Source organism: Cygnus olor, chromosome 2 (genome assembly GCF_009769625.2).
Source record: "Cygnus olor isolate bCygOlo1 chromosome 2, bCygOlo1.pri.v2, whole genome shotgun sequence".
Taxonomy (NCBI): domain Eukaryota; kingdom Metazoa; phylum Chordata; class Aves; order Anseriformes; family Anatidae; genus Cygnus; species Cygnus olor.
The window spans coordinates 51938391-51947901 of NC_049170.1; the positions used below are offsets into that span (position 1 = coordinate 51938391).

General features: G+C 37.7%; 1 long non-coding RNA gene across 1 annotated transcript; it reads left to right on the top strand.

Annotated features, from left to right (window-relative positions):
• The first annotated feature begins 3473 nt into the window (after window positions 1-3473).
• On the top strand, window positions 3474-7917 carry LOC121065870. Its single transcript, XR_005817366.1, has 3 exons — window positions 3474-3506; window positions 3625-3767; window positions 7636-7917. It is a non-coding gene; the product is annotated as an uncharacterized LOC121065870 (long non-coding RNA).
• Window positions 7918-9511: the final 1594 nt, after the last annotated feature.

The window sequence follows — 9511 nt, forward strand, 5'->3', positions numbered from 1 at the left end:
AGTGATGCTGGGGAGGGGAGCCCTGTGGAAACTCTGACGATGAGAGCTAAAGAGTGTGTTGCAACGATGTCTGATTAGTTCATCAGGAGCCAGCATGAGTCTGGAACATCTAGCACTGAGTATGAGCCTGGATGCAGTCCAGCTGCTTCCTTGCCCTATAGAGCTGAAGCACTAAGTCTTGCTGAACCAGACCTGTGCCTGCTTGGGTGTGCCTATTGCATGTTCCTGTTATCAGGAGTGCTGAGGAGCCCAGCACAGCCAGTGTTCACACAGGAACATAACCCTGAATCAGCGTGGATGGTGCTCAACTGGAGTACTGAGCTAGCCTGAATTCTGCAGCACCATTTGGAGCCTGTGTGCCGTGCCCATAGTGAAATAAACTCAGCTGCAGTCCTAGGTCCAGGCTGGATTTGTGCTGTGCCCAACCAAGGGCTTAGACTGAGTTCAGCCTGGGGTTAGTGGCATCAACTCAGTCCCAGAGCCATTCAGATCAGTCTGGACTTTGCTGTCCTGGGAGCACGGCATCAGGATAACTGGGCAAGCTCTACAAGATGTATTCATAGTCCATGTTGAACCAAAGTACTTGCATGGATGTGAACTTGCAGTGCCCTGGGATGCGGGCTGACCTAATGAACTAAATCAGACCCAAACTGGCTCTGCACGGAGCTCCCCCTGGTGCCTCTGTCCCTTCAGCTTTCTTGGTTTGCTGCTCATCACCTAATGATGTACCTGCAGGTTGACTTTATCTAGTGTCGTCCTTGTAAGCTAAAATGTGGTGATTGGGCAGAAAATCGCTAAAAGCACTAGGAGCAAAGTTTATAGAGAGAGTCAGTAGCACAAGGAGATGTTGTTTAAGACTAGGTCTGTACCCTGACACTTTGCCATTAATTTTTCTGAAGGGTAAGAAAAATTACCAGGGCAGATCCATGGGAATGTGGAATTGACTATTGTAAAAAATGAGTATAGTACTAAACTTCAACCGTGCTTATCTGTTCCCTTTTTCAGTATTTGTAATAGTCAGATATTTGTGTTCTTTCATAGCACATTACATTTCTGATGTAGCAAAGTGTTTAAATTATGTTCTTTAGAGCTTTACTGGATCAGGGCCACTGTCAGTACTTCCAAAGACTAAAGCCTAAAACATTCTCTGAAATCTTTGGCTAGAGATTGTCTAGCTTTATTCTTCGCCCAGAAGGATCTTATCTGGACCCTCCCATAGGAACTGAAATAGCAAATGTCATGTATGCAGCCTTGGCAGTCAGTTTTGAACTTGGAGGACTTCTCTTTGTGAAATAGCATGGGCCAACATGCCTATGAGACATGTTCAAAGCTTTTTATGATTTTCTTATCCATTTGAAACACAAACAATTCCCATTTTCCAAATCAGGCCTAGCTGTATATTACGATGGTGGTGGCAACTTGATAAAGAAATATGGGAAGCATAGTCTTCAGTTGCGTACAGAATGTGCTTTGTCCAAGACGGAAAGAACCTCTCATTCTAAAATTAAAGTAAATCATTATATTAAAAGCTTATAATGTGCAAGAAACTGTTTACTGATTTGTAAACAGTCTTCAATACGCTTTCATTGTTAGTAGTGCAAAACACATACCTGGATACACCAATGACAGCTGTCTAAGTTAGACAGCTCAGAGATTTCAGCTAAATTAGACTCAGAGATTTCTTTTCATCTTTGAAGTTTGTTTGCGTTATTGGGGATTTGTGGCTTATGCTTCTGATAAATGGAATTCAAACATATGGCCTTATTCTGAACTTTTTTCATTTTTGCTTAGGTGCCAAGGGATGCTGGGTTCCAGTAAGTCAAAATTTTTGGTCTTTTTATGTGGGATTATATTATCATGAGCCCACTATGCCCATTCAAGAAGGCAGAGGGCTAAAGGATATATTTTCAGGCAGCCTATGCTATGAGCTAGAACGTGGGGGAAGAAGGTTGAGTGGAGCATTCACAGAGAAAATGCAACTCTACAGGGTGTGTGTTGAGGACTTCGCTGTACTTCCCAGAGAGAGAAGGTAGTGCTGGAGAGAATCAGTGTAATAGGTAGGATTTTAGATGTCTCTCTACTGTTGACTGGGAATAAGGAGATGAAAGGAGGCCTATGACTGGTGATTATTTTCCAAGCTTTAGAATAGAATAAGTGTCAAATAGCACATTTTTATTATGACATTGCATCCTTAGAACTGACCAATGGCTTGGTCCTGAGAGAGTTCATACTAAATTTATGAACTATGGTAACTGTATGAGAAATTGTTTTGTGTTTGGTGTGTGCATGCATGTATGCATAACACTTTTTTAATTGGTTTCTAACAGTGTAATTAAAGCAAACTAATTTATGGAAAAATCCTGCTATAATAATGTACATTTTCTTGGAATGAACAGAAAAAAGAAAATTAAGCATGAAAGCCTTGAAATTCCAGTTTACCATAGCAGTGTTAACAGTAGTTGGACTGCAGTGCTCTATTTATGTAAACCTATTTCCATGTGAATTGAAAAAGAAGGGAAGGAGGGGAGGAAGCTTTGTTGGTTTAGGGCAAAAGAACAAGTAAGTTGTTGACCAAATTTGACCTGACAGTTGCCCTTTATATTTTCATAATTAATAAAGTAAAGAAAGTATTTGCATTGATTGTAACATGTTTTGTTAATTACAGCTATTCATCTTATTCATATTGTCAAATGGAAGGTTCATGTTTTTGATCAGCCAGGCTCTTAGCTGTGGTAAATTCAACTGTACTTCTGGCTGCCTCATGGCATCTGCTGTGTGCTTGTGCTGCAAAGTCTGTTCATTTATGCTGCCAGTGCTCTCTGTTTTTCTTGTGGAAGAGTAAGGGTGGCTTTTATGCCTAGGTTAAAGAGGGTATTTGTACTGCAATTAAAATGTAGTGCCTTTGAGTTAGATTCGTCCACTCAAAATGCAGTATTTCAGTGTTCAGTAATGCAGCCCGACATGCTAGACAGTTGAAATCTGCAGAGGTTATATCTAGAATTATGTGGCTCTGAATCCGGGGCATGAGGTAAGAGCGTGTCCTAACTCTCTGATGTAATTTGGGCTTATTATTCCCACCAGGGTATACTTACAAAAAAGATCATGGTATTGTGAAGGAGACCTACTGCTCTTGACTGAATCTCTTATATGCAGGCAACTCCTCACGGCTCTTCCTTGTGTGAGCTTTAAATGTGATTCTACCAGATACCTGAAATGTTATTTGAAACCTAATCAGATTTTAATCTGTAACTCTACAGTGCTTCTGAAACCTAAGCAGATGTGGAGATCTGAGTACAGAATGTGCTGAGGTGGGACTTCACTGTGGCACATTTACTCATGTAGTATTTGCTTTGTATGGATTTACGGGGTGGAGCTCCTGACTGCCCCACTAAGAGCTGTGTGGTACCCTGAGTGCTCCTTTGTGACGTGCCAGATTCATGGCTATTTGTCCCCTGTTTGGAGGTGGGAGGTGTATTTGTTCCAGGTACTGGGAAGATAAGTCATTGGTAATCTTGTTCAGAGAATAAAGATGTGTCATCTTGTTTGTATCTGTTTGTATTGGGATATATTGTGTATCTGAGAAGTTTTATTGTAGCCATTCTTGAAGATTTTAATTATCCACAGAAAATGGACAGCCTGGGCAGCAACGTCATTCACTTTCTCGTACCAGAGCACCCATTTTGGACACAGAATGAAAGAAGCAAATTCAGCCTTTATGACGCTGAGACCATTAGCAGTGTTGCTATTTGAGGGAGGAAGGACAATAGGTAAATTTTTCAGAATAGAGCTGTCGCACTATATTTTATTCAGTAGGATTTTGTTTGTTTGTTTTTGTAAACATTTTTGTTCTCCCTTCAGGGGAGAAAAGATGTGCACTTTTCTTTAGTCCCTCAGGGATCTAGTAGCATATATTTGGAATATTTTTGTTGTTTCTCCTTTCCTGCGGGGAACTCCTTCGTAACGGTGGTTAGGGTAGATGGTTTGAAATCAGTAACAGTTGAGAAAGTAGATATACCCATAGTGCTTAATTTTAAATGGATTTATCCTTAAATATGGGCACAAGTCAACTTATAGGATTGGATCCTTCATGTGGAACTTGCTTTTGATTTTCAGAAAGTTTCTAACAATCTGAAGTCAAGCTGATTTTATTTTTCTAGCTGTTAGGCTAAAAACTGTATTTAACATTTTAAAGTAGCTTGTTTGACTTGCCCACACTTTCTATAGAAAATCAGCAGTGCTGTCTTTCTCTGTCTTCCTTTCACATGTGGCAGCTGTGATTTCAGTCTGACACAAGTCTAGACAATATAGTGGGTCACTTGATCCTAGCTATAACTCTCAGAAAAAGACAAGACTTTAGCTAAGCATGGTATGTTCCAGGAGGCATTTCAGACTTTACTCTGGCTCTTGTGCAGACTTCTCCAAGCTAGTTTGCTCCCAAGACTGCAGCAAGAACAGAGGACTCATCGCTTTACTAGGAGCTGTAATGAGACACAGTCTGTTAAAGACTTTCCATCTGGCCAGGCTGCCATCTTCAAATACTTATTTGACAAAGGAGAAGTTGTTCTCTGCTGCAATGACTTTGTATTCCCTAAGAACTTGACAACATTCTTACTTATGTTGATGGTAAAATTTTGGTAAGGTCATTGGGATAGGGCAAGCCTGGAACTATGCTTTTGTTTAGAAACTCTTCCTCCTATAGCCTAGCCTTCTTAGTAGCTAATTAACTGCAATCTGAAGTTGCAAAGATAGAACTCAGAATTAGCGTGTGTCTATACATGCATAAATATCTTTCTGAATACCAATTTATGATCTTTTTCACTAATTTCCTGAAAAGACTTTTCCCCTGTTTGGTTATATTGTATCGATCTCTGTTCCAAAGATCATATTCTGCCGTGCTCATCCTTATATTCTAGATCAGCTAACCTTTTCTTGTAATTATGAATCGTTTGAATACCAGTTCCTACTCTGTTTGATTATGATTTATTAGATCTTAATCTAAGGTAGAAATTTGTAATCTTCAATGACTTCTTTCTAAAGCTTGTGGGAAAATAGCTTCTCTTAAGTACTTGTAGAAAGTAATTCAGAAGTTAGATTTACTCAGAAGATGGTATTTACAGATTAATCGGCTATGTGCTCTTGGCACAAGTTCAGTGGAAAACTCCTGAGAACCTACACACTGGGGTCACTTGGGGGTTGTTTTAAAAGTAGAGTATGCAGTTGTGATCTGTGGTCACTGTTCAATTCAGTGCTATCAAGTCTGTCTTAATAACAGAATATCAATTTTCTTTAACAGTGGGAGGAGTGGTGAAGATATCAGAGATAAAGTCTGCATTTAGTACTCTATTTGCACTCTTTCAGACTTCAGAATTTAAACATAAATAGTGTATTTGTATGAGTTATACACATGTACGTGCACTGTACGTATGTGCATATAGTATAGTAAAGGTACAGTAGCATACTGAAAGTATTTATTTTCATATGTTTGATCCTTTTTAGCATCATATAGCTTTTGTGCACAGGTCCAACAAGCCCAAATCACTTGATCTAAATTCTTAATAACTTCAAGCAGATGGATGTCTGCTAAGTAAGTGCTATTTGGATAACTATAATGAAAGAACTCCTTTGTTTATTTGTTAATCACATGCAAATATCTGCCAGAAGCTCTTCCAGCGTCCTCAGGAATCACAGCTTTTTACTAGAGTAACCATTCATAAAGTATTCATTTGAATAGTAAAACGTTTTCCCCTCTCCCACGTCCAGTTTTAACATAGCCACATCATATTTCTAATTGTTCCTTTTTACTGTCTTCCTTTCCCACAATTTTGGTTTGTACTAATTTGGACTGTAAGTGACCCTGGCCTAAGATCTGTGATGGACAGCCTGACAATTTGCAGTTTTAATTGTCGTTCTCTTTGACCTCTAAGAAGATGGAAGAAGGACTATGAAATGCTATAAATATTGGAAGGGGAAATGGTAAATCAGCTCTAATCCTGCTGCTGAACTGAAAGCAACTATAACAGTAACTATAACAGCAACTACATCAGTAAATGTGAAATGCGTGACTTCATTACATGAGATACACTATTTCACATCAGGATTTACCGACTGTGTGTTGGGTTCCATTTCTTTTATTCCGAGAACTGGAAACTTTAGCTGCTAGTAACCACAACGTCTAGCTTCACAAGTGGTGAGGTATGAGAAGCACTCTGAATCCAAAGCTGAAAAGCTCTGGAAGTTTTAGATCCGTTTTACCCCTATAATGTTTATAATACAGGAGTAGTACCTGATGATATGCTGTTCGTAAGGTACTTACTTGGAATAAAACTGAATGGCTTGTTCACATTTGTTTTCTTCTTTGTATAAAATATCTGTTTCAAATTTAACCTCTTTCCCCAACCATCTCACACCACACTATTACAGACTGAGGTGCATACCTAGATGTCTACAAATATGGTTAACCTGTATTCCTACATATGTAGTCACACGGGAAAAATGGGTGAGTGTTAATCAAGAATACAGGTGTCATTTAGTGGCATTGTGTATGAATGGCCAATCTCTAAGGACTGTATTGATGACCTTTAAATATAGGGAGAATTCATTATGGTTAGCAACTATGATTTTCAGGAAAAACAAAACGTGGTGTTGCTGTTGAGTTTGTTAACTCCTTTAGAGGCTTGACAGAGTGCATAAACCAAAAAAAACTCTTGTCATTTGGCATACTACTAAATGTCAGTGACTGTACTTTCTTAAAGCAAGCTCAAGAAGGTATCCCCAAATCTTATGATTACCTTGCATGCCTCTTTATTCTGTTCTGTGATGGTAGAGGGTTTTCTTTAAATCCTTGCATGTAAGACTGTAAATTCAGACAAAGGATTTGTATGCTAAATATAAGATATAAATATTTATAATTGCATGTAATACTTTAAATAGTGCATGGATCAAACTACTGACAGGTTCCAGAACTCATGATTGACAGTGCAGATCTTAATTGTCTCAGGGCATTAATCAATAATAGCAATATGGGAAATACCTACCAGCCTGAACTCAGGAATGATTTTTCATTGGGAGAATTAGTTCAGCACGCTGTAGTGGTTATAAATTGACTGGGTGGGTGTGGTGTGGTGCAGTGCTATAGCTTCTGATTTTTATACAGATGTGTTACTGATTTTAGACTCTGAGTTGTTTTTGCATCACTCACTTTAGGGAATTGTTGCTTACATATATGCACAAATTGAAGGGAAGTTGTCCTAGGTGCTCAACAGTTATGAGGATAGAGCATAAAGTGAATCACACTGGAGTTTGACTGTTATTTATATTAACTTGTCAAAACATTGGATTGTAATACAAAGCTTGCAAGAATACTTTCTACACATGTAGAATGTACTTTGCTTTTTGTTAATTTTCAAAGAAGTGGAAGAAAAAGATGGACAGTCATCTTATTTTTTTCTTTAGATCAGACAATGTAATATTTTGTTTAAGCATTTTAATAGAACAAGTATTCTTTTGTTTTTAAATATAATTTTCAAGTGAATTAACTGCTTGTGACAGTTGCTGTTTTGACAGTTGTGGAGAATTAAGTCCTCTTTTCCAATCATAAAAGTGTCAGTCAAAGATTTCTTTATCTGTCGCCCTTAGCCATTCCAGCTTTCTCTTGGAGTGACCATTCCCAAAAACAACAGGACAGAAGTGATTCCAGACCACTTTTTCTGCTGACGTCAGTTACTGTCTGCTAGGATGATTGATGTTTCTTTGCTTTGAACTAAGCTGAGATTTCTGGGTCATTTATCATCTCCGAAGAGCATGAAGGTAAGAACTTTCAACCTGGATGAGGTCTTGAAGTGATGATCTTTAAGTGGAGGACCAATGTCAAGATGCCATTCCTCAGTTCTTTTATTGCAACTGGAACCTAAAATATTAAATAAACAGTATTCTCCAATTCTTTTCCTCCTGTGTCTGTCATTACTGTGTACAACAGTTTAGTGCAATCTTGTTTAATAACAGGAGTAGAAAAAGGAAGGAATAGCTACACACTCATTAGAAACAAAATCAATTATTACTTTTAAAAACTACCTGCTTTCAATTAAGCAGGAAATTATCTAACCGGTTACTTAATTTGCTCTGGCTGGCAGTCTCTCAACTGCTTTATGCTGAGTGGAGCATGAAATTAAATATGTAACAACTATCCTAATGGTTATGTTTTTAGAAAAACAGCATTTAGAAATGGAGGTATTTTGCATAGTATCAAAAGAAATAATGACATAAAAATAAATGACTGCTGCTTCAATGCATTTGGTATTTAAAAGAAAGAACTCTACTTCATTTTATATTCTTTTACTCTATGATTAATAATGAAACAATCTTTGGTTTGACTGATATAGATCTCTACATGGGAATTGGGTTATTTGTTTAGGTGGTTGTTTCCCCTCCCCCTTGCCTCAGATGATGTATAATGTGTGAAAGTGTTGGTGCTAATCTCTTGCTGCTTCAAGCGTTATGCTCCACTCCATGAGCATGTGTTTTATATACACTATGCATTTTGGTGAAAATACTGTAGGAATCTTTAAAGGATTTTTTTAATTATTATTTTTTTTATTTTTTATTTTTTATTGCGTGCTATTTGCTGGATGTATATCTTCTTCTTTCTCAGAGTACATTTTCTGTATCCCATCTGGTCCCCTTGCTTTTCTTATTGCTTAAGAGAGACTATCAGAGTCACATGGCAGGTCATTGTCTGATTTTCAGAGGTATCCCACTGGAATTCAGTACTGGCTTAGAAACATATAAATAATAATAAAAAAAATGATACAGAGTACTTCTGATTGTGCATTTGGAGAGAAGTCAAGACTTTGCTCAAGCTTAGGTTTGTAAATGTGCTTGAATCATCCTGTTCCTTTTATGTATTACCATCTAACCTCTCCCAGCCTTCTCCCTGCCCTGAAAATCTACAAGCATTTACAATGGCAGAATAATCCACAAAATTGCACCATGTGAACTTGGCTATGCTGCCATCCAGAAGAATATATTTTGACCTAAATGTAACACCTTTGATTTAATTAACTTGGTGACACAAATCCATAGACTTCATTGTATTTATCTCTTTCAGTTTTATTTATATTTATTTAAAAACAGAGAAATAATTTGCACTGAGATGTGAAGTTAGTGAGTCTCTTTGAAATACGCAAACATATCAAACAGCTGTATGGATCACTACAGTTTTCCGTATTTTAATAACAGTTATTGAAAAGGTTTCCAATGTCATAATTATAATTTGAGATGCAGTAACTCACCACAGTCCCTAATACCCAGATATAGGCTATTTTGTTCTTCAGTTGAATTTTAAATGCTACCTGGCATACAAAGAAGATAAGTGTCATTTTGTATATTCTTTAATGAATACACTTCTGTTCTCTATAAACTTGTGAATTTGTGCAACTGAAGCAGTAAATGCATCCATCTTTGCCTTGGGTCTTGACTCAGACATTCATCTTCTGCCACAACTTTTGAAAATGCT